General features: G+C 43.9%; 1 pseudogene; it reads left to right on the top strand.

The window, feature by feature from the left end:
* LOC135573691 (small ribosomal subunit protein uS5m-like) overlaps positions 1-23,094 on the top strand; it is a 145,573-nt pseudogene extending 122,479 nt beyond the window's left edge.
* The last annotated feature ends 2,839 nt before the right edge of the window (positions 23,095-25,933 follow it).

Here is a 25,933-nt window from a genome sequence, read left to right as displayed (position 1 = left end):
GTCTGATGGTAGTTGAAGCTGTACAACAGTCTGATGGTAGTTGAAGCTGTAGAACAGTCTGATGGTAATAGAAGATGTCCAACAGTCTGATGGTAGTTGAAGCTGTACAACAGTCTGATGGTAATAGAAGCTGTCCAACAGTCTGATGGTAATAGAAGCTTTTCAACAGTCTGATGTAATAGAAGTTGTTCAACAGTCTGATGGTAATAGAAGCTTTTCAACAGTCTGATGTAATAGAAGCTGTTCAACAGTCTGATGGTAATAGAAGCTTTTAAACAGTCTGATGTAATAGAAGCTGTTCAACAGTCTGATGGTAATAGAAGCTTTTCAACAGTCTGATGTAATAGAAGCTGTTCAACAGTCTGATGGTAATAGAAGCTTTTCAACAGTCTGATGTAATAGAAGCTGTTCAACAGTCTGATGGTAATTGAAGTTGTTCAACAGTCTGATGGTAATAGAAGCTTTTCAACAGTCTGATTGTAATAGAAGTTGTTCAACAGTCTGATGGTGATAGAAGCTGTTCAACAGTCTGATGGTAATTGAAGTTGTTCAACAGTCTGATGGTAATAGAAGCGGTTCAACAGTCTGATGGTAATAGAAGTTGTTCAACAGTCTGATGGTGATAGAAGCTGTTCAACTGTTTGATGGTAATATAAGTTGTTCAACAGTCTGATGGTGATAGAAGCTGTTCAACAGTCTGATGGTAATAGAAGCTTTTCAACAGTCTGATGTAATAGAAGCATTTCAACAGTCTGATGTAATAGAAGCTGTTCAACAGTCTGATGGTAATAGAAGTTGTTCAACAGTCTGATGGTAATAGAAGCTTTTCAACAGTCTGATGTAATAGAAGCTGTTCAACAGTCTGATGTAATAGAAGCTGTTCAACAATCTGATGGTGATAGAAGCTGTTCAACAGTCTGATGGTAATAGAATCTGTTCAACAGTCTGATGGTAGTTGAAGCTGTTCAACAGTCTGATGGTCTGGTAATGGATGCTGTCCAACCATCTGATGGCCTGATAATAGAAGTTGTTCTACAGTCTGATGGTAATAGAATCTGTTCTACAGTCTGATGGTAATAGAAGATGTCTAACAGTCTGATGGTAATAGAAGCTGTACAACAGTCTGATGGTAATAGAAGTTGTTCTACAGTCTGATGGTAATAGAAGCTGTTCAACAGTCTGATGGTAATAGAAGCTGTTCAACAGTCTGATGGTAATAGAAGTTGTTCTACAGTCTGATGGTAATAGAATCTGTTCTACAGTCTGATGGTAATAGAAGATGTCTAACAGTCTGATGGTAATAGAAGCTGTACAACAGTCTGATGGTAATAGAAGTTGTTCTACAGTCTGATGGTAATAGAAGATGTATAACAGTCTGATGGTAATAGAAGCTGTTTAACAGTCTGATGGTAATAGAAGCTGTTCAACAGTCTGATGGTAATAGAAGCTGTTCAACAGTCTGATGGTAATAGAAGCTGTTCAATAGTCTGATGGTAATTGAAGTTGTTCAACAGTCTGATGGTAATAGAAGCGGTTCAACAGTCTGATGGTAATAGAAGTTGTTCAACAGTCTGATGGTGATAGAAGCTGTTCAACTGTTTGATGGTAATATAAGTTGTTCAACAGTCTGATGGTGATAGAAGCTGTTCAACAGTCTGATGGTAATAGAAGCTTTTCAACAGTCTGATGTAATAGAAGCATTTCAACAGTCTGATGTAATAGAAGCTGTTCAACAGTCTGATGGTGATAGAAGCTGTTCAACAGTCTGATGGTAATAGAATCTGTTCAACAGTCTGATGGTAGTTGAAGCTGTTCAACAGTCTGATGGTCTGGTAATGGATGCTGTCCAACCATCTGATGGCCTGATAATAGAAGTTGTTCTACAGTCTGATGGTAATAGAATCTGTTCTACAGTCTGATGGTAATAGAAGATGTCTAACAGTCTGATGGTAATAGAAGCTGTACAACAGTCTGATGGTAATAGAAGTTGTTCTACAGTCTGATGGTAATAGAAGCTGTTCAACAGTCTGATGGTAATAGAAGTTGTTCTACAGTCTGATGGTAATAGAAGCTGTTCAACAGTCTGATGGTAATAGAAGCTGTTCAACAGTCTGATGGTAATAGAAGTTGTTCTACAGTCTGATGGTAATAGAATCTGTTCTACAGTCTGATGGTAATAGAAGATGTCTAACAGTCTGATGGTAATAGAAGCTGTACAACAGTCTGATGGTAATAGAAGTTGTTCTACAGTCTGATGGTAATAGAAGATGTATAACAGTCTGATGGTAATAGAAGCTGTTTAACAGTCTGATGGTAATAGAAGCTGTTCAACAGTCTGATGGTAATAGAAGCTGTTCAACAGTCTGATGGTAATAGAAGTTGTTCTACAGTCTGATGGTAATAGAATCTGTTCTACAGTCTGATGGTAATAGAAGATGTCTAACAGTCTGATGGTAATAGAAGCTGTACAACAGTCTGATGGTAATAGAAGTTGTTCTACAGTCTGATGGTAATAGAAGATGTATAACAGTCTGATCGTAGTTGAAGCTGTTCAACAGTCTGATGGTAATAGAAGCTGTTCAACAGTCTGATGGTAATTGAAGCTGTTCAACAGTCTGATGGTAATAGAAGCTTTTCAACAGTCGGATGGTAGTAGAAGCTGTTCAACAGTCTGATGGTAATAGAAGTTGTTCTACAGTCTGATGGTAATAGAATCTGTTCTACAGTCTGATGGTAATAGAAGATGTCTAACAGTCTGATGGTAATAGAAGCTGTACAACAGTCTGATGGTAATAGAAGTTGTTCTACAGTCTGATAGTAATAGAAGCTGTTCAACAGTCTGATGGTAATAGAAGCTGTTCAACAGTCTGATGGTAATAGAAGATGTCTAACAGTCTGATGGTAGTTGAAGCTGTACAACAGTCTGATGGTAATAGAAGCTGTTCAACAGTCTGATGGTAATAGAAGCTGTTCAACAGTCTGATGGTAATAGAAGATGTCTAACAGTCTGATGGTAGTTGAAGCTGTACAACAGTCTGATGGTAGTTGAAGCTGTAGAACAGTCTGATGGTAATAGAAGATGTCCAACAGTCTGATGGTAGTTGAAGCTGTACAACAGTCTGATGGTAATAGAAGCTGTTCAACAGTCTGATGGTAATAGAAGCTGTCCAACAGTCTAATGGTAATATAACCTGTCCAACAGTCTACTGGTCTGGCGATAGTTGATTTCTGGACTCTCAAGCCTAGCACCTGCACTTTCTCTGTCTGTCAGACTGTAGCCGAGTGAACAGTCTGTGGCTCGGGTGACTGAGTTCCTTCATGATCTTCTTGGTCATCCTTTGACATCACCCCGGTTATGCGTTATGCCTAACCGCACCACCCTCTGGAGTTGCGGTTGAGGGCGGTGCAGTTGCCGTACCAGACGGGGATGCAGCCCGACAGAATGCCCTCGTGCATCTGTATAAGTTTGTGAGGGTCTTAAAGGGCAATGCCAAATTTCTTCAGCCTCCTGAGGTTGTAGAGGCACTTTTGCATCTTCTTCACCATGGTGTCTGTGTGGCGAGACCATTTCAGGTCCTCAATGATGTGCACGCAGAGGAACTTGAAGATTTTGACCCTATCCACTGCAGCCTCGTCGATGAGGATGGGGGCATGCGCCCTCTGTCTCCTGTAGTCCATGATCAGCTCCTTCGTTTTGTTGACGTTGAGGGAGAGGTTATGTTCCTTGCACCACTCTGCCAGGGCTCTAACTTCCTCTCTGTACGCCATCTCGTCATTGTTGGTAACCAGCCCTACCACTGTAATGTTGTCTGCAAACTTAATGATTTGAGTTGGAGTCGTGCGTGGCCACGCAGTCATGGGTGAACAGGGATTACAGGAGTCGGCTGAGCACGCACCCCTGAGCCCCTGTGTTGAGGGTCAGCATGGAGGAGGTGTTGCCTACCCTCACCACCTGGGATCAGCCCGTCAGGAAATCTAGGATCTAGTTTTTCAGGTCAGGGTTCAGACCCAAGGCCTTGATCTTAGTGACGAGCTTAGAGGACACTATGGTGTTGATAGCTGACCTGCAGTCGAGGAACAGCATTCTGACATCATCAGTCCTAATGGCTCCTCTCTGATAGGTCATATGAAATTAATTTTATATTACATTTCTTGTTTATTGGAAGCTGTAACCTGGGTTAACATGCATATTCATTCCACTGGAATTCACCTTTTATCTCCATGTTGTTTTTATTGCTTTGTTATTTCATGTTTTTACTGAGACTTACGAAGACTTTGACTCCTGAGTGATCGCGGTGAGTGCTCTTCAAATACTAACCTAAAATGTTGGAATCTGGTACCATGATATTAACTCCGCCCAAAACAGTGTATCAGGGCATGTAGCAATGTCTGTAGTTTGACAAAGCAGGACAGACACCACGCTGTAGTGTAGTGATATTTAGTGGCTTTGAAGAAAAGCGGCTGGGATCCCTTTGATGGTTGATGTTCCCGGTCCCTGGGAGAGCTGGGTTTGATCCGTGGAGACTGGCTGGGAGGATGTCTGTGTCTCCCCTGCTGCTTACCGGAACTCCTTGCTTGGTGAGGAACATCACTTGGTTGAGGAGCCAGCTGCCAATGGGCCTCTCAACATCCCTGATCAAAGAGCCTGAACCACAGCTGAACTCACTGAGGGAAATTGGAAAGGATATGACCCCGGAGGGCTCACACATAAACACAGGCCCTAGCACAGTCATGCTGAAATCTGTGTATTACACACTGTATGAAAAAGGGCAAACGACTTGTATGTTTACACTCACTGATATATCTCACCTGCTTCAATCCTACTCAGACACTCACAATACATCTCACCTGCTTCACTCCTACCCAGACACTCACGATATTTCTACATTAGGGCTGGGGATTGTCAGGGGCCTCATGATACGATATTTTCACGATACTTAGGTGCCGATACGATATGTATTGCGATTATCACGATTCTATATATATTGCGATTCGATGCTGGGATTTGATGCTGCGAAGAGACGAGAGAGAGCATGAGCAAATTAGTTTTGATCAGTCATGGAAATAAAAGTGCTGAAAACATGTTGAACTATAGGATGAAAATTACCAGAGTTTTGACAAAAGTTCAGCCAACTAATGTAGCTATCGCTACCTAATATCATTCCTACTCCAGCACTAACTGAGGGTTGGTGAGTGTAGGGGGCTAAAGGTAATCTCTCAACACCCCCCCCCCCCCCTCCCCCAGCATTGATAACAACATGATTCCTAATCATGCACCTACATGATCTCTGTCTTCCAATGGACAGTTTTATGCCTGGCTGCCAGAGAGAGACTGTAGGCACAGACAGCCATGTTGTCAGCACCGAGGTCTCACTGCAACTCTACCCCCTAACGGAGGAAATGATGTTACTTTTTCCATTTTGGTAATGAAGGGAAGTACGGTGATATGAATATGGCGGTGATATGGATATTGCTAATACAGTATGTTGTTATCAGAGGCACCCCTCAGAGAGGATATTGGAATATAGACGGAGTCGATTACAAAATGTTTTGATAAACAGACACACCAGTCAACTGGCACCCAAAACAAACTCCTCGCCATCCTCATCAATCCTTATTATGGGGCCGAGAGAGAGAGAGAAGAGACGGGCTTCGGAGATTCAGAGATACATTTAGCTTCCCCATCCAGTTGGAGTAGATCTCTCCCGGTAATGATGGTGCTTTCCATTTAGACTAATTGAAAACAAATGGATGTAGTGGAGGGCCTAAACTAACAGGGACCATCCATAGAGGTTATCTTGCAGGGGTATGATACACAGAGCTTCTGAAATCCACCCCAAAGTATTAAGCCGCTGTAATAAAATCAATTTATACCTGCGGTAATGGACTCCCTTATCGTGTGCCACAGACACGAGCACACACATGGCACAGACACACACACACCACTAATTCCACAGTGATTCATAAGGCTAGGTGAATTTGTTGGCAGTTCATTTTTCATCCCGGATTTAAGGTGTATTATGCATTACACAGGTTCTAGATTAAAAGTTGGATGAAAATATATCCTCTGATAATTGGAAAAAAAACACTTGTACCTGAATTCTAAGGTAAAGTAGGGCTGTGGGGAAATGTCAGCGTATAGATAGGTCTGCAGACATCCGGTTTAAGGTGGATAACGTGGGTCGGAAGGCTGCCATCCTTTCCATTGCACTCCTAGACCCCCTACACTCTGCTTTGTGGTACAGTCCACATGAGATGTTATTCTCAATGACCCGTGAGCCACTGTGTTTGTTCTGTTCTAATTCTGAAGACACTCCTGCCTGACCAGGTTTCACACACCTCCCCTATACAATCTGCAAATCGGGTCCTTGAGCTGTGATTGGCCAGTGAGGGCTGAATGGTGCCGCCAGCCACCTGGCAGATGCTTAGATGACAGATGAGTCACATGGATGAAAGCCAGAGCAGAGAGATGTCCCTACGTCTATTCTTTATAAAAAAGAAATGGTGGTGATGTTGCTTTTGAATATTAACATGCTGAGTACTTGACTTCCCCCTTAATGCCTGGCAGGCTGATTTAAAGCTCTCGTTCCCTAACATGTGAGCTGTGGTTGCCTGAACCGTACTCTCCTCTTGATCATAGAAGCACAACTATAGATTCGTATTGAAAGAGGGAGAGTACCGGTGAGAAGAGCACTTAGAGACCGAGATAAAAACAGTGGAAAAAGAGTGTTTTTCCATGGGACCCAAATTAGACCAGGTTGTGTCGCAACTTAATATTCACATCACCATTTTTTTCTCCAAAATGCAATCTAGAAAGCTGTTTTTAATGCTATATGAATAGTAAATGTAGCAATTATAAGGGAACAACATTCCCACTTTCTCCATCAATAATTAAATCTGAGAGAATGTTAGTAAACTCACTGGTTTGAGACCACAAAATCAACCAAATAGCTCTGTTGAAAATAGTAATAAAAAAAATAATCTGAGATTAAATTTAAAAAATATATACATATATTGAACACTCAATAAAAATATAAACGCAACATGTAAAGTGTTAGTCCCATGTTTATGAGCTGAAATAAAAGATCCCAGAAATTGTCCATACGCACAAAAAGCTTATTTCTCTCAAATGTTGTGCACAAATGTGTTTACATCCCTGTTAGTGAGCATTTCTCTTTTGCCAAGAAGCTGATTTAAACAGCTTGATCATTACAAATCAAATCTTTAAGTCTTTAACAATTTTCTGGGCCTTCCTCTGACACCGCCTGGTGTAGAGGTCCTGGATGGCAGGACCGAGCAGTTGCCATACCAGGCAGTGATGCAACCCGTCAGAATGCTCTCGATGGTGCAGCTGTATAACCTTTTGAGGATCTGAGGATCCAGGATCTGATCTTGTCGTGCGTGCTTCACGACTGTCATGGTGTGCTTGGACCATGTTAATTTGTTGGTGATGTGGACACCAAGGAACTTGAAGCTCTCAACTTGCTCCACTGCAGCCCCGTCGATGAGAGTGGGGGCATGATCGGTCCTCTTTTTCATGTAGTCCACAATCATCTCCTTTGTGTTGATCGCATTGAGGAGGCTGTTGTCCTGGCACCACACGGCCACGTCTCTGACCTCCTCCCTATAGGCTGTCTTGTTGTTGTCGGTGATCAGGTCTACCACTGTGTCATCGGCAAAAAAACAAAAAAAAGTTAGTTAAGAAGAAATTCTTATTTACAATAACGGCCTACGAACAGTGGGTTAACTGCCTGTTCAGGGGCAGAACGACAGATTTGTAACTTGTCAGCTCGGGGGTTTGAACTTGCAACCTTCCGGTTACTAGTCCAACGCTCTAACCACTAGGCTACCCTGCCGTCCAACACCAATTTGGTGTTGGAGTCATACCTGTCCGCGCAGTCATAAGTGAACAAGGAGTACAGGAGGGGACTGAGCACGCACCCCTGAGGGGCCCCTGTGTTGAGGATCAGCGTAGCGGATGTGTTGTTACCAACCCTTACTACCCGGGGGCGGCCCATCAGGAAGTCCAGGATTCAGTTGTGGAAGGAAGTGTTTAGTCCCAGTGTCCTTAGCTTATTGATGAGCTTTGAGGGCATTATGGTGTTGAAAGCTGAGCTGTAGTCAATGAATAGCATTCTCACATAGGTGTTCCTTTTGTCCAGGTGGGTACAGGGCAGTGTGGAGTGCAATAGAGACTGCATCATCTGTGGATCTGATGGGGCGGTATGCAAATTGGAGTGGGTCTAGGGTTTCTGGGATGATGGTGTTGTGAGCCATGACCAACTTTTTAAAGCACTTCAAGACTACGGACGTGAGTGCTACAGGTCGGTAGTCATTTAGGCAGGTTACCTTAGTGTTCTTGGTCACAGGCACTATGGTGGTCTGATTAAAACATGTTTCCATTACATACTCGGCAGGGAAAGGTTGAAAATGTCAGTGAAGACACTTGCTAGTTGGTCCGTGCATGCTCGCAGTACACATCCAGGTAATCTCTCTGGCCCTGCTGCCTTGTGAGTTTTTATCTGTCGAAAGGTCTTTCTCACATTGGCTGTGGAGCGCGTGATCACACAGTCTTCCAGTACAGCTGGTGCTCTCATGCATGTTTCAGTGTTATTTGCCTCGAAGCGGGCATAGAAGTAGTTTAGCTCGTCCGGTAGGCTCCTGTCACTGGGCAGCTTTCGGCTGTGTTTCCCTTTGTAGTCTTTAATAGTCTGCAGGCCCTGCCACATCCGACGAGCGCCAGAGCCGGTGTAGTACGACTCGATCTTAGTTCTGTATTGACACTTTTTTTGATGGTTCGTCGGACGGCATAGCGGCATTTCTTATAAGCTTCCGGGTTAGAGTCCTGCTCCTTAAAAGCGGCAGCTCTAGCCTTTAACTCAGTGCTGATGCTGCCTGTAATCCATGGTTTCTGGTTGGGGTATTTGCGTACGGTCACTGTGGGGACGACGTCATCGATGCACTTTTTGATGAAGCCAATGACAGAAGTGCTGTACTCCTCAATGTCATTGGAGGAATCCCGAAACATATTCCAGTCTGTGTTAGCAAAACAGTCCTGTAGCTTAGCATCTGCTTCATCTGACCACTTTTTTATTGATCTAGTTAGTCACTGGTGCTTCCTGCTTTTGCTTGTAAGCAGGAATCAGGAGGATAGAATTATGTTCAGATTTGCCAAATGGAGGGCGAGGGAGCGCTATGTATGCATCTCTGTTTGAGGAGTATAGATGGTCCAGAGTTCTTTTCCCTCTGGATGCACATTTAACATGCTGGTAGAAATTTGGTAAAACTGATTTAATTTTCCCAGCATTAAAGTACCCGGCTACTAGGAGCGCCACCTCTGGGTGAACGTTTTCTTGTTTGCTTATGGCAGAATACAGCTCATTCAATGCTATCTTTGTGCCAGCCTCTGACTGTGGTTGTATGTAAACAGCTACAAAGAATATAGATGAAAACTCTCTTGGTAGGTAATGTGGTCTGCAGCTTATCATGAGATATTCTACCTCAGGCGAGCAATGGCTTGAGACTTCCTTAGATATCGTGCACCAGCTGTTGTTTACTAAAATACATAGTCAGCCGCCCCTTGTCTTACCAGACTCCGCTGTTCTATCCTGCCGGTACATCATATAACCAGCCAGCTGTATGTTGATATTGTCGTCGTTCAGCCACGACTCTGTGAAGCATAAGATGTTGCAGTTTTTAATGTCCCGTTGGTAGTTTAATCTTACCAATAACTCGTCCATTTTATTGTCCAAAGATTGAATGTTTGAGAGCAGAATTGAGGGGAGTGGGGGTTTATTTGATCACCTCCTACTCCTCAGAAGGCAGCCCGCCCTTCGGCCTCTCTTTCTCTGCCTCCTCTTCACACAGATCACGGGGGTCGGGGTCTGTTCCCGAGGGAGCCGTATATCCTCCGCCTCGGGCTTGTCAGAGTCGTGAAAGTAAAAAAAGGATTCTGCTAGTAATCGCAGTCCTGATGTCTTGAAGTTATTTTTGGTCATAAGAGACGGTGGCGGAAAGATTATGTACAAAAATAGTAAAAAATAAGTTACAAACAACGCAGATAAACGAATTTTAAAAAACACAATCGGTTGGGGGCACATAAAACGTCTAACCTTCTGCTCTGGCGCCATTTTAGTCACACAGGTGCACCTTGTGCTGAAGACAAAAAAATGCCACTCTAAAATGTGTAGTTTTGTCACATAACACAATGCCACAAGTTTTGAGGGAGTGTGCAATTGGCATGCTGATTGCAGGAATGTCCACCAGAGCTGTTGCTAGATCATTTGTTAATATCTCTACATAAGCTGGATCCAACGTTGTTTTAAAGAATTTGGCAGTACGTCCAACCACGGACCATGCAGGCCCACCCATGGCTGCACCCCAGCCCAGTCATGTGAAATCCATAGATTAGGGCAGGGGTAGGCACTGTTCCTCGAGTGCTGCAGGTACTGCAGGATTTTGTTCCAACTAGGCACCACACCTGGCCAACTGAGCTAATTGATCAGTTCAATGATTGCCTAAATTCAACCCACGGGTCTTCCAGTTTAGTTAAATCAAAAACAGTGAGTGCCGGTGGCACTCTAGGACCAGAGTTGCCTACCGCTGGATTAGGGCCTAATTTATTTATTTCAAATGACCGATTTACTTCTATGAACTCAGTAAAATCTTTGAAATTGTTGCATTTTGCATTTATATTTTTGTTCAGTAGATTTTAGTTATGTATAATTCATCATTCTACACACGTTCTACCTGGTTTTAGTTGTTTAAGTTCAGACTGGAGGATTCTTTTAATAGTTCACTTTTAAACAAATCCATGGAGAAGCGATTTGCCGGCGCACCCGCTAACTCGAGTTAACTCTGTATGAGGGCTCAGGACACAATGCTTGCTCATAATTGTATTCAGGTGAATAGAAAAACATATCATGCATGTGGCTGTTTCTGTGCTGTTCTCTGCAGCTGAGAGAGAGACTTGGCAATATGCAGCAAATGGTAACAAGAATATAATGACGAAGTGGCTTCACGGTGCTGCCAATTCCATTAGCATGCAACTGGAGCTCTCTTAGTCTGACTCTCCTCTCTCTTTCTTTCTCTCCTTCTGTCTCTCTCTCTGGGGGTCTCAACACATTGTCCTTGGAGTCATATTTCTATTGTTTAATACCCAGCTGTTATGGTTTCTTCTGAATGGAGTCATAATACTGTATGTTGGGTTTAGGTTTCAGCAGACTTTTAATGTATTCTCCTCTTTCACACCACACACACACACACACACACACACACACACACACACACACACACACACACACACACACACACACACACAGGACAGTGATGGGTTCAGTACAGGCTGAGTTAGCAGCAGGTCTGGGTTTACTATTACAGAGTTTAGGAGCAGAATGAAAGAACTCATGAATGAATAATAATATACTCTACTGATCCCCAAAGCGAAACTTCTCTTCTGGAGTAAGTGTTGTTGATTTAGGAGCAGAGTTCTGTTGGACCAGTACAACTCTATCTGTTCTCTCCAGCTCTACTGGTCCTACTGTCTGTTGTGTCCTGTCGTGCCCTGGTCCTACTGTCTGTTGTGTCCTGGTCCTACTCTCTGTTGTGTGCTGTCCTGGTCCTACTGTCTGTTGTGTCCTGTCCTGGTCCTACTGCCTGTTGTGTCATAGTCCTACTTTCTGTTATGTCCTGTCCTGGTTCTACTCTCTGTTGTGTCCTGGTCCTGCTCTCTTTTGTGTCCTGTCCTGGTCCTTCTGTCTGTTGTGTCCTGTCCTGTCCTGGTCCTACTGTCTGTTGTGTCCTGGTCCTACTCTCTGTTGTTTCCTGTCCTGTCCTGGTCCTACTCTCTGGTGTGTCCTGGTCCTACTGTCTGTTATGTCCTGGTCCTACTCTTTGTTGTGTCCTGTTGTGTCCTGGTCCTACTCTCTGTTGTGTCCTGTCCTGGTCTTACTGTCTGTTGTGTCCTGGTCCTGCTCTATGTTGTGTCCTGTCCTGGTCTTACTGTCTGTTGTGTCCTGGTCCTGCTCTATGTTGTGTCCTGTTGTGTCCTGGTCCTACTCTCTGTTGTGTCCTGTCCTGGTCTTACTGTCTGTTGTGTCCTGGTCCTGCTCTATGTTGTGTCCTGTCCTGGTCCTACTGTCTATTGTGTCCTGTCCTGGTCTTACTGTCTATTGTATCCTGGTCCTACTCTCTGTTGTGCCGTGTCCTGTCCTGGCCCTACTGTCTGTTGTATTCTGTCCTGGTCCTACCGTCCTGTCCTGGCCTGGTCCTACTGTCTGTTGTGTCCTGTCCTGGCCCTACTCTCTGTTGTGTCCTGGTCCTACTGTCTAGTTGGTCCTGGTCCTACTGTCTGTTGTGTCCTGGTCCTACTCTCTGTTGTGTGCTGTCCTGTTCCTACTGTCTGTTGTGTCCTGTTCTGGTCCTACTGTCTGTTGTGTCATAGTCCTACTCTCTGTTATGTCCTGTCCTGGTTCTACTCTCTGTTGTGTCCTGGTCCTACTGTCTGTTGTGTCCTGTCCTGGCCCTACTGTCTGTTGTGTCCTGTCCTGGCCCTACTGTCTGTTGTGTCCTGTCCTGGTCCTACTGTCCTGTCCTGGCCCTACTGTCTGTTGTGTCCTGTCCTGATCCTACTGTCCTATCCTGGTCCTACTGTCTGTTGTTTCCTGTCCTGGTCCTACTGTCCTGTCCTGGTCCTACTGTCTGTTGTGTCCTGTCCTGGTCCTACTCTCCTATCCTGGTCCTACTGTCTGTTGTGTCCTGTTCCTACTGTTTTGTCCTGGTCCTACTCTCTGTCCTGTCCTGGTCCTACTCTCGGTTGTGTCCTGTCCTGGTCCTACTGTCTGTTGTGTCCTGTCCTGATCCTACTGTCCTATCCTGGTCCTACTGTCTGTTGTTTCCTGTCCTGGTCCTACTGTCCTGTCCTGGTCCTACTGTCTGTTGTGTCCTGTCCTGGTCCTACTCTCCTATCCTGGTCCTACTGTCTGTTGTGTCCTGTTCCTACTGTTTTGTCCTGGTCCTACTCTCTGTCCTGTCCTGGTCCTACTGTCTGTTGTTTCCTGTCCTGGTCCTACTGTCCTGTCCTGGTCCTACTGTCTGTTGTTTCCTGTCCTGGTCCTACTGTCCTGTCCTGGTCCTACTGTCTGTTGTGTCCTGTCCTGGTCCTACTCTCCTATCCTGGTCCTACTGTCTGTTGTGTCCTGTTCCTACTGTTTTGTCCTGGTCCTACTCTCTGTCCTGTCCTGGTCCTACTCTCGGTTGTGTCCTGTCCTGGTCCTACTGCCTGTTGTGTCCTGTCCTGTCCTGGCCCTACTGTCTGTTGTGTCCTGTCCTGGTCCTACTCTCTGTTGTGCCGTGTCCTGTCCTGGCCCTACTGTCTGTTGTGTCCTCTCCTGGTCCTACTGTCCTGTCCTGGTCCTACTGTCTGTTGTGTCCTGTCCTGGTCCTACTGTCCTATCCTGGTCCTACTGTCTGTTGTGTCCTGTTCCTGCTGTTTTGTCCTGGTCCTACTCTCTGTCCTGTCCTGGTCCTACTTTCTGTCCTGTCTTGGTCCTACTGTCTGTTTTGGGGGGGGGTAGTTGGTGCTGATAATTCTGTCCCTCTGCTGTGCCAATCAATCTGAACAGTTGGCTCTGTATGCTACCATTACTGCAACAGCCTTCATGTGGGAGTCCAGCTCTTTCCCTCCCTCTATTTCTCTCTCTCCTACCCTCTCTCTCTCCCTCCCTATCTTTATTCCTCTCTATTTCTTTCTCTCCTACCCTCACTCTCTCCCTCACTCTCTGCTGTCTCCCACTCTCTCTTTACTCCTATCAATCTCCACCTCCCTCTTTCTCCCCCTCTCATCCTCTTGCTTATGTATCGGCCTCTCCATGTCCTCCTCTCTCTCCATGTCCTCCTCTCTCTCCGTGTCCTCCTCTCTCTCCATGTCCTCCTCTCTCCCCATGTCCTCCTCTCTCTCCATGTCCTCCTCTCTCTCCATGTCCTCCTCTCTCCCCATGTCCTCCTCTCTCTCCATGTCCTCCTCTCTCCCCATGTCCTCCTCTCTCTCCATGTCCTCCTCTCTCTCCGTGTCCTCCTCTCTCTCTGTGTCCTCCTCTCTCTCCGTGTCCTCCTCTCTCTCTGTGTCCTCCTCTCTCTCCGTGTCCTCCTCTCTCTCTGTGTCCTCCTCTCTCTCCGTGTCCTCCGCTCTCTCCGTGTCCTCCTCTCTCTCTGTGTCCTCCTCTCTCCCCGTGTCCTCCTCTCTCTCCATGTCCTCCTCTCTCTCCGTGTCCTCCTCTCTCTCCGTGTCCTCCTCTCTCTCCGTGTCCTCCTCTCTCTGTGTCCTCCTCTTTCTCAGTGTCCTCCTCTCTCTCCATGTCCTCCTCTCTCTCCATGTCATCCTCTCTCTCCGTGTCCTCCTCTCTCTCCGTGTCCTCCTCTCTCTCCGTGTCCTCCTCTCTCCCCATGTCCTCCTCTCTCTCTGTGTCCTCCTCTCTCTCTGTGTCCTCCTCTTTCTCAGTGTCCTCCTCTCTCTCCGTGGCCTCCTCTCTCTCTGTGTCCTCCTCTCGCTCTGTGTCCTCCTCTCTCTCTGTGTCCTCCTCTCTCTCTGTGTCCTCCTCTCTCTCTGTGTCCTCCCCTTCTCTGTGTCCTCCTCTCTCTCCGTGTCCTCCTCTCTCTCTGTGTCCTCCTCTCTCTCTGTGTCCTCCTCTCTCTCCTTGTCCTCCTCTCTCTCTGTGTCCTCCTCTCTCTCTGTGTCCTCCTCTCACTCCATGTCCTCCTCTCTCTCCGTTTCCTCCTCTCTCTCCGTGTCCTCCCCTTCTCTGTGTCCTCCTCTCTCTCCGTGTCCTCCTCTCTCCGTGTCCTCCTCTCTCTCCGTGTCCTCCTCTCTCTCTGTGTCCTCCTCTCTCTCTCTGTGTCCTCCTCTCTCTCTGTGTCCTCCTCTCTCTCCGTGTCCTCCTCTCTCTCCGTGTCCTCCTCTCTCTCTGTGTCCTCCTCTCTCTCCGTGTCCTCCTCTCTCTCTGTGTCCTCCTCTCTCTCTGTGTCCTCCTCTCTCTGTGTCCTCCTCTCTCTCTGTGTCCTCCTCTCTCTGTGTCCTCCTCTCTCTCTCTGTGTCCTCCTCTCTCTCTCTGTGTCCTCCTCTCTCTGTGTCCTCCTCTCTCTGTGTCCTCCTTTCTCTCTGTGTCCTCCTCTCTCTCCGTGTCCTCCTCTCTCCATGTCCTCTCACTTGTCTCTCTTTACTCATGTCTCATTAAGATGAAACTTTTTTCACACCCATCTTTCCACTCTTTCATCTCTCTCCCTGTTCTGGGTTGGGCCTCTCCTACAGCACACTACTGCCATCATGATCTGTCTCATCATCTCATCTCTGTATCTGAAGACAGTTCAGAGGCTGTGTATGGCTTCAGAGGTTTGCACTCAGCTGTAGTCAGGAATGGAGCCATTTTAGACTGAGGATGCTGAGAAGGCAGAAACATCTACCCAAAGAGATGGATGGATAAAAGTGTGTGTGTGTGTGTGTGTGTGTGTGTGTGTGTGTGTGTGTGTGTGTGTGTGTGTGTGTGTGTGTGCGCGTGTGCGCGTGCGCGCGCGCACGCAGGAGGGCAAAGTGGAGTTCTTTAGGTTCATGATACCAGCCTTAGGTTCTGGTCCTCACTGGTGTTAGCCCTGTAAGAAAAAATATCCCCTGCTCTCTCTCTCTCTCTCTCTCTCTCTCTCTCTCTCTCTCTCTTTCTCTCTCTCTCTCTCTGTGTGTGTGTGTTTGTGTTGGTTACGTAACTATTGCTGCTCTCTGAGCTCAGGGCAGCTCTTTCCTTTGATGTTCTCTCAGCACCAAATCCCTGCTTGGGTTTCTGCTTTATCATTTGCACTGAAACTAGCATGGGGACAAGTCCTATTCCCACTTAACACTCCCACTTTCTGGATGGAGGGAGCACAGGTGGACACTTGTCACAGTCAGACTGGATTTAATTCCACATGTATTTGAGTATCTGGTATTTAAAATAGTGTATTTTAGTCGATTCAAAATGCACAGTCCAAAATAAGTACTTTTATTTGAGTATTTGAATGGTTATTTGAAAAAACAAATAACGGAACAAGTAACGGAACAAGTATTTCAGATACCTAGTCAGCCGTACAACTAAATACACGTATTTCAGATACCTAGTCAGCCGCACAACTAAATACAAGTATTTCAGATACCTAGTCAGCTGTACAACTAAATACAAGTATTTCAGATACCTAGTCAGCTGCACAACTAAATACACGTATTTCAGATAACTAGTCAGCTGCACAACTAAATACACGTATTTCAGATACCTAGTCAGCTGCACAACTAAATACAAGTATTTCAGATACCTAGTCAGCTGCACAACTAAATACAAGTATTTCAGATACCTAGTCAGCTGCACAACTAAATACACGTATTTCAGATATCTAGTCAGCTGCACAACTAAATACAAGTATTTCAGATACCTAGTCAGCTGTACAACTAAATACAAGTATTTCAGATACCTAGTCAGCTGCACAACTAAATACACGTATTTCAGATACCTAGTCAGCTGTACAACTAAATACAAGTATTTCAGATAACTAGTCAGCTGCACAACTAAATACACGTATTTCAGATACCTAGTCAGCTGCACAACTAAATACAAGTATTTCAGATAACTAGTCAGCTGCACAATTAAATACACGTATTTCAGATACCTAGTCAGCTGCACAACTAAATACAAGTATTTCAGATACCTAGTCAGCTGCACAACTAAATACAAGTATTTCAGATACCTAGTCAGCTGCACAACTAAATACACGTATTTCAGATACCTAGTCAGCTGCACAATTAAATACACGTATTTCAGATACCTAGTCAGCTGCACAACTAAATACACGTATTTCAGATACCTAGTCAGCTGCACAACTAAATACAAGTATTTCAGATACCTAGTCAGCTGCACAACTAAATACACGTATTTCAGATACCTAGTCAGCTGCACAACTAAATACACGTATTTCAGATACCTAGTCAGCTGCACAACTAAATACACGTATTTCAGATACCTAGTCAGCTGCACAACTAAATACAAGTATTTCAGATACCTAGTCAGCTGCACAACTAAATACACGTATTTCAGATACCTTGTCAGCTGCACAACTAAATACACGTATTTCAGATACCTTGTCAGCTGCACAACTAAATACACGTATTTCAGATACCTAGTCAGCTGCACAACTAAATACACATATTTCAGATACCTTGTCAGCTGCACAACTAAATACACATATTTCAGATACCTAGTCAGCTGCACAACTAAATACAAGTATTTCAGATACCTAGTCAGCTGCACAACTAAATACACATATTTACATTTACATTTACATTTAAGTCATTTAGCAGACATATTTCAGATACCTAGTCAGCTGCACAACTAAATACACGTATTTCAGATACCTAGTCAGCTGCACAACTAAATACAAGTATTTTAGAGGCAACCGTATACTGGCCTACTACCTGAGTCTACCTCAAGAACAGTGATTGATATTGATTGACATGGTGAACAACAGTGTCCACTCACATTAGTGCAGTACAAGGACAGAGTAGATGTTGAACGCTGCTCATCCCTGTACACCAGAGAGCATAAAGTTTGTTTCTTAGTATTCTGCTCTGCTCTTCCTCACACAGTCATGCGTGTAGCTGCACAGATGGAAATGGCCTCTGACACTGCTGCTCAAGAGTAATGCTCACATAACTACTTCAGTCACTTTGTGTTGCCCTGGGTCTGTTTCCCATCTCTTCTCTGATCCTCCAACTCACGGGTCTGTGGCAGTGATGGTCTAGATCAGAGGATCTTGGCTCAGTATGTTTGCTGTTTGTGTATTGCAGTATGTGTGTATTGCAGTGTGTGTGTGTGTGTAAATGTATGTTCTAGGTCAGTTTGTGTATGTGTGTGTTACAGGTGTGTGGATGTGTGCAGAGCAGGGCTGTATGTATGGCTAACCCTCGTCTTGTCCCCTGGTCCTGTCATATGCTCACACTGCCCTCTGCTGCCTCCCAGGTCAAACTGCAGCTCGTAAATCTGTCCGGAGTGAGGAGAACAGAGTGAATGGCCGGGAAGGGCAGCATTCGTCTCTCTATCCAGACCACTGTAAAGCTCTTACATTTTGAGAGGGTGTCAAGGAGGGATGAGATGGGTTGTCTCCCCAGGGGCAAACACACACACACCGCCGCCCAGACACCAGCAGGAACTTTAACTCAGTCCAAACATCAGACACAAAGTGTAAACAGTGGCGACTGAGGCCTTGAAGGAAAGATCAATCACTCTTAAAATGCCTGAGGTTTAATAAGGTGCTACCTGCATTCTGTTTGGTAACCATTGATTATTTGTTCGTTTGACTATAGTCTCTGGTCAGTTTATTTGATGGGACTTTTAGGAGGATAGCAATAACCGAGAAGAGGGAGGGAAGAGAAGATTATCACCAAATGCAGTGAACCAGGGGCCTGCCTCCTCCCTTCAGTTCTCCACCAGGGCTCATCCTCTTCTTTATAATAGCATGTCTAAGTTAATGGGCTCTTTCTGCCTCCCATAAAGAGGGGCTGTTTCACATTGTTCTGCTCTGCAGTGTCGGCAGTAATGGGTCGTTTTAAATGGTCTTGTTAGAAGTAATTTCTCCAAGTGGACGGGTTTGGGATTCTAGCCGGGAATCTGCTAAGCTATATTGACCTGGTTGATGTTGGAATCTGCTAAACTATATTGACCTGGTTGATGTTGGAATCTGCTAAACTATATTGACCTGGTTGATGTTGGAATCTGCTAAGCTATATTGACCTGGTTGATGTTGGAATCTGCTAAACTATATTGACCTGGTTGATGTTGGAATCTGCTAAACTATATTGACCTGGTTGATGTTGGAATCTGCTAAGCTATATTGACCTGGTTGATGTTGGAATCTGCTAAACTATATTGACCTGGTTGATGTTGGAATCTGCTAAGCTAAATTGACCTGGTTGATGTTGGAATCTGCTAAACTATATTGACCTGGTTGATGTTGGAATCTGTTAAGCTATATTGACCTGGTTGATGTTGGAATCTGCTAAGCTAAATTGACCTGGTTGATGTTGGAATCTGCTAACCTAAATTGACCTGGTTGATGTTGGAATCTGCTAAACTATATTGACCTGGTTGATGTTGGAATCTGTTAAGCTATATTGACCTGGTTGATGTTGGAATCTGCTAAGCTAAATTGACCTGGTTGATGTTGGAATCTGCTAACCTAAATTGACCTGGTTGATGTTGGAATCTGCTAAACTATATTGACCTGGTTGATGTTGGAATCTGTTAAGCTATATTGACCTGGTTGATGTTGGAATCTGCTAAGCTATATTGACCTGGTTGATGTTGGAATCTGCTAAGCTATATTGACCTGGTTGATGTTGGAATCTGCTAAGCTATATTGACCTGGTTGATGTTGGAATCTGCTAAGCTATATTGACCTGGTTGATGTTGGAATCTGCTAAGCTATATTGACCTGGTTGATGTTGGAATCTGCTAAACTATATTGACCTGGTTGATGTTGGAATCTGCTAAACTATATTGACCTGGTTGATGTTGGAATCTGATAAGCTATATTGACTTGGTTGATGTTGGAATCTGATAAACTATATTGACTTGGTTGATGTTGGAATCTGCTAAGATATATTGACCTGGTTGATGTTGGATTCTGTTGCTCTTGTTGTTTGATTGACAGGTGAAGAGTGTGTTCAGCATGACGGCTAAAAGATGTCAATCAGCACATACGGAGTATAACAAACATTAGGAACACCTTCCTAATACTGAGTTGCATACCCTTTTGCCCTCAGAACTGCCTCAATTCGTTGGGGCATGGACTCTACAAGGTGTCGAACGCGTTCCACAGGGATGCTGGCCCATGTTGACTCCAATGCTTCCCACAGTAATAAGGTGCCCAGAGTAAACTGCCTGCTACTCAGGCCCAGTTGCTAATATATGCATATTATGAGTAGATTTGGATAAAAAACACTCTGAAGTTTCTAAAACTGTTTGAATGATGTATGTGAGTATAACAGAACTCATATGGCAGGCAGAAACCTGAGAAGAAATCCAACCAGGAAGTGGGAAATCTGAGGTTTGTAGTTTTCATTGCCTATCGAATATCCAGTATCTATGGGGTCATATTGCACTTCCTAGGGCTTCCACTAGATGTCAACAGTCTTTAGAACCTTGTTTGAGGCTTCTACAGTGAAGTAGGGGGAATGAGAGCTGATTGAGTCAGGGGTCTGGCAGAGTGCCATGAGCTCATTCAGGCGCGCTCCCGTGAGAGATAGCTGCGTTCCATCGCATTTCTAAAGACAAAGGAATTCTCCGGTTGAAACATTATTGAAGATTTATGTTATAAACATCATAAAGATTGATTCTATACATCGTTTGACATGTTTCTACGAACTGTAATGGAATTGTTTTACTTTTCGTCTGGCCTGCGTGTCGTGAATTTGGATTTGTGAACTCAAGGCGCGTACAAAAAGGAAGTATTTGGACATAAATGATGGACTTTATCGAACAAATCAATCATTTATTGTGGAACTGGGATTCCTGGGAGTGCATTCTGATGAAGATCATCAAATGTAAGTGAATATTTATAATGCTATTTCTGACTTCTGTTGACTCCACAACATGGCGGATATCTGTATGACTTGTTTTTGTGTCCGAGCGCCGTACTCAGATTATTGCATGGTGTGCTTTTTCGGTAAAGCTTTTTTGAAATCTGACACAGCGGTTGCATTAAGGAGAAGTTTATCTAAAGTTCCATGCATAACACTTGTATTTTCATCAACATTTATGATGAGTATTTCTGTAAATTGATGTGGCTCTCTGCAAAATCACCGGATGTTTTGGAAGCAAAACATTACTGAACGTAACACACCAATGTAAACTGAGATTTTCAGATATAAAAATGAACTTTATTGAACAAAACATACATGTATTGTGTAACATGAAGTCCTATGAGTGTCATCTGATGAAAATCATTAAAGGTTAGTGATTCATTTTATCTCTATTTCTGCTTTTTGTGACTCCTCTCTTTGGCAGGCTTTTTCCTATGTTTATTCTGACTGTCTGAGCAGTGAACAAGGCTTTTTCCTATGTTTATTCTGACTGTCTGAACAGTGAACCAGGCTTTTTCCTATGTTTATTCTGACTGTCTGAGCAGTGAACCAGGCTTTTCCTATGTTTATTCTGACTGTCTGAACAGTGAACCAGGCTTTTTTTCTATGCAAACCCCTGTACTTTAAGTGAGCGAGCTCAAAGAATATATCATCTATTCCCTCAACAGACTAATCAAACTGCAAACAACACAAAATAAGTGAAATATTATCACATAAAAAAATGTGTGAACAGTAATATTCTTGTTAAAGGTTTTCTGCAGAGGGGATGTTGCTGCAAATTGCTAGATGAAAGGCACGTTTTTCTCTCTGTGGGGTTTTGTTTAATTCTCTTGCTGTAAATTGGTCTCTGTGTTAGTCACACACACACTGAAAGAGGCTGTTCCTAACAGGCCCAGACCTCCTGCAGCTACTGTAAGTGTTCTGTTCTGTGGGTGATGTGTTTGTGCCATGCCGGCCCAGACTAACACAGGACAGGCTGGCTCTTTGACTCCTGTCACTAACCCACTAAGTCACACTCACTCAAGGTTCTGACTCATCCCCCATTGCTCATTGGGAGAGATGAAAAAATGTCCCCCTATTCCCTATTTAGTGCACTTTGTTGGCCAGAGGGAAAGGGTCATACTGGCTAGGGTGAGCTGATGACTGACAGCTGGGTTGACATGGATGTTTTTTTTCTTTGTAACAGTTTACCATGACATCAACTCCACCTTCAAGAGGACCACCCTACTCATGAAGAAACAGCACCGAGGGGTGATAGAGCATTTTGGGGCGGCAGGGTAGCCTAGTGGTTAGAGCGTTGGACTAGTAACCGAAAGGTTACAAGTTTGAATCCCAGACAAGGTACAAATCTGTCATTCTGCCCCTAAACAAGGCAGTTAACCCACCGTTCCTAGGCTGTCATTAAAAATAATAATTTGTTCTTTTAACTGACTTGTCTAGTTAAATAAAGGTTAAACATTTGTGTGTGTATGGCTGCCCTAACAAGCTGTGCTCAACCCAGAGGAGCAATAAGTTGATGAGAGTTCGTTCAACTGACAGAGCACTGTGCCCTCCCACACACACACACACACACACAAAAAGTGTCTCTGATACGGTTCACACATTTACTCAAACACATACACACAGTCTTGAATACAAATCTATTCACACCCACATCTCTCTCATTTACATCCTATCATGTGAACAGTCTCACATAGCCTCGGACGCAGGTGTGTTATGTAAAGGATAATGAAACTCCAATGTAGTAGTGTTAGAGACACAGGGGCCTCCAGCTTCAGGAGGAGTATCAACTCAGAGGACCTTTGACCTTACATGCAACACTAGAGTCCCTTGTGAATCTGGACCAGCAACGTATTATGTTACCCCGCGTATGAGTTCATTTTCATTTTCAATTTGTATTTGTTTGCAATGGAAGAGTCATTAACACTGTGATAGGCATGGAGGTTGTCTGCTAGTCTGGCTAGTCTAACATGTTGCTGTGTCAGGTTACGGACTACACTGTCACCGCGCGGTCATCACCATCTGTAAGCTGATTGGTGTAGAGGACATGTATGCCAAGGAAGAGGGCTCCGTCAACCTGCTCAACATCACCATGGCTCTGTTCACCAGACTGGCCAATCAGGTGAGCCATTGTCAGGGTTGCTTGCTGGTTCTCGGCCAATCTCCGGGAATCTTCCTGTAAAAACATAGTCATGAGCTCTGAACATAAACACACACACACACACACACTGCTTTAGCCTAACCGTCTTCTCTTCTCTCTGTAAGAGACCCAACAGTTTCTGCCTGGTGAGTTTCAGCCGGAGCGCGGGCCCCTGCCCCTCATCGTGGCCGCCCCTAAGAATGGAGTGCATCCTGACCACAAACCCGAGGAAGAGACAGGACATGAAACGCATGACAGGGCATGTGACGTTGTCGAAAATGAGAGCTGTCTAATAAAAATGTAAACTCTCCAAAATGGCTTGTGTTGTGTTCTATTGCTTTTGAAGGAGCTGTCAGGACATGTCATGCTTTGATGACAGTTATAGTGATCATTTCCTCAGCAGCTGTCCACTGCTCGCTCCGGAGGCTCTTGCTGCTTTAGCTTTTCAGTTCATTTCCGCCTACATTCCAGTATGCAACTACTAACAGTCACCACTTTCCACAAGCATCATGAAAACAAAACTTTGCAGCAAGAAAACGAAACAATGCAGCAAGAAAATAGCATCAAAGAACTCAAGAGCTTTAAACAGTGAATGACGTTGTAAAGTCAAAGTATACATTTCTGCTGTACTTTTCCGTACTCTGACTTTCCATGTTATCTCTCCTTGACTCTATTTTCAAACTCTAATGGTCCTTTTAGTCAACTTATGTGTCCTGTTTACCTCAACTTGGCAACCCCTTGGCAGGGAGTCTCTAGTTTGTAGTCTGAAGAAGCATTAATTCAGACATGAACAGCTCTCCAAAAAGGGAGCCTTCCAATAGTGCTGTCTGTCTTAAGCCAGACAGGCCAGACAGGCATTTATTTCAATAGCATTCTCTTAATATGGTCTTGAACTTGATGGTTGAACTAATGGTAGGATTCAAACTAAGTAGTTCTTTGAAGACTTTCAGCTGAATGGTTTGTGCAGTACAGGTGTAATATGTTATGTGAACTCTCCACCACTTGGGGGTGCTATTAGCACCCGATATTCAGGCTTCTTATATTGTTAACCCTTATTATGGATAAAATGTGGATTTTTATGTCAGTCATGAGACTATAATATCGTACATATACTGTATAGGTTATGACATCTCGTAGTTAAGTTCCTTGTTTTTCACCTTTCATGAAGTATTTTCGATTTATTGTATTCCAACGAATCTAACAACGAATCCTGTTCCACAGGGCACAGGTGTAATTCCAAAGTCAAGGTTTGATTTACATTTGTTTGAGTTGTCAGCTAACGTGATTTCAACGTGAACATTTGAAAAAATGGCACCATGTCATTGGATTAGATTAAAAGTTGGGTGGGGGAAAAATACATTCCCTTACATTGATGTCTTTGCATATCCAATCAGTTTCCAACATAGATTCAGCATCATCATATTACATTTCAGTGGATGCCTCCTATCAGGCTTAATTAATGACCACACAGTGGGTGCCCCTATAGCCTGTTATAGACTGTCAACATCTATTTGGTTTAACAGCCATGGAAACTGTGGATGTTATTATTTATATTATTATAAACAGCGCATTGGGTCATGTATGTATTGGATCTTGTTGGTTACATTTATTTTTATTTTCTGTTCTACCTTATGTTATTTGTAGCATTACATTGTTATTGATTACTGCATTGATTACGGCAAGAAAGGCATTTCACTGTACTTGTGCACGTGACAATAAAACCTGAAACGTATAAGGTGCAATCCAAGAGTCATTGTCAAGGGTCCTCTGCTTCTTTGGTTCGTGGTACATAAGAACTCTTTCCCCTTCCTGATACCCCTTCCCCTACCTGCCTACACACACACACACACACACACACACACACACACACACACACACACACACACACACACACACACACACACACACACAATACCATTCATTCCATTCCAGACATTACTATGAGCCTGTCCCCCCAACTATGGTGCCACCAACCGCCTGTGACAGACAAACACGCACATTCCATGTAATGACTGTCACCTACATGAGATGGAGACAATATCTGCTTTTCAAAACACACGTCAACATAAATTTGTGCATGAAAAACAATTTTCAAGATTAAAATCTCTGGCCTGTGAACAAATATGTACCTACTAAGCAACATTAGGAACTAAAGGAGAGAAGAGATTCAGCATCACTGCAGCAAACCTTGGAATGGAATTCAATAAGAAAAGCATCTTCATTAATAAAAGTAGAACCAACGTTTCGGCTTTCGGTCTTCATCTGGGTTTTTGGTCAAACTAAACAACAGAGAATGAGTCCATTTGTCCTGCAATGATACAGTTTAGACATGATTAATTCACCTGTAAAGTTACTGTAGCATCAGAGTGACTCGGTGGCTTTCTATAGGGAGCACATGTGGCTAAAAACAGATATGTCACACCTATTGTTAATAGTGGGGACTAAAGTCATATGCTACTTATTGTTTCTGTAGTGCTAGCTGAGCAGATACCTCAGACTGTGTAATGGATCCATGGTTCACTAGAAATACCAGTATGTCTACTCCACCCATGGGTCCTTTGTGTGGGGTGAGGGCCTACAGATAACCCACTTATCACGTTGACATATTTACCTGCACCTTTACTTGGCCCTGGTGCCTGCATACAGCCAAGCATGCCAGCTATCTGGTGGAGAATGATGGACATGTGGTTAAACTCAGGGTTACAGATGAGGCTGGGGTTAGCGTTGAGCTAACAGATAGAACATCCATTACCTCTGTTGAGGAAACACACAACTTGCCCTAAACAAACCTGGATACTTAGTAGTTTACTGGTAAGTAACACGCAATCAAGATCATTAACCATATTTAACAAAACCAATTTGATACAATATCATAAAAAATACAACAGCAGTGACAAAATTAATTGTGCAATAATTCACAATAATAATAAAAATAGATTGAATTTGTATTGCGCTTTTCATTACAGCAAGATTCTCAAAGACACTCTTAAAACAACAAAAACATTTCAGTTAGCCTATTGACAGTTTTGGGTGGAATATCTTCCACAGTCATCCACAGAGGCAGGTGCAAGTCCAACAGGTGGCATCCTGTGTCCGATCCACTCTCAATGCGCAGCTTCCTGACCCGTGCTGTCCACGTCTTT

This window comes from Oncorhynchus nerka, linkage group LG10 (genome assembly GCF_034236695.1).
Source record: "Oncorhynchus nerka isolate Pitt River linkage group LG10, Oner_Uvic_2.0, whole genome shotgun sequence".
In the NCBI taxonomy this organism is placed as follows: domain Eukaryota; kingdom Metazoa; phylum Chordata; class Actinopteri; order Salmoniformes; family Salmonidae; genus Oncorhynchus; species Oncorhynchus nerka.
The sequence above is the reverse complement of the archived record's forward strand: the minus strand, read 5'-3'. Positions and strand labels throughout refer to the sequence as shown.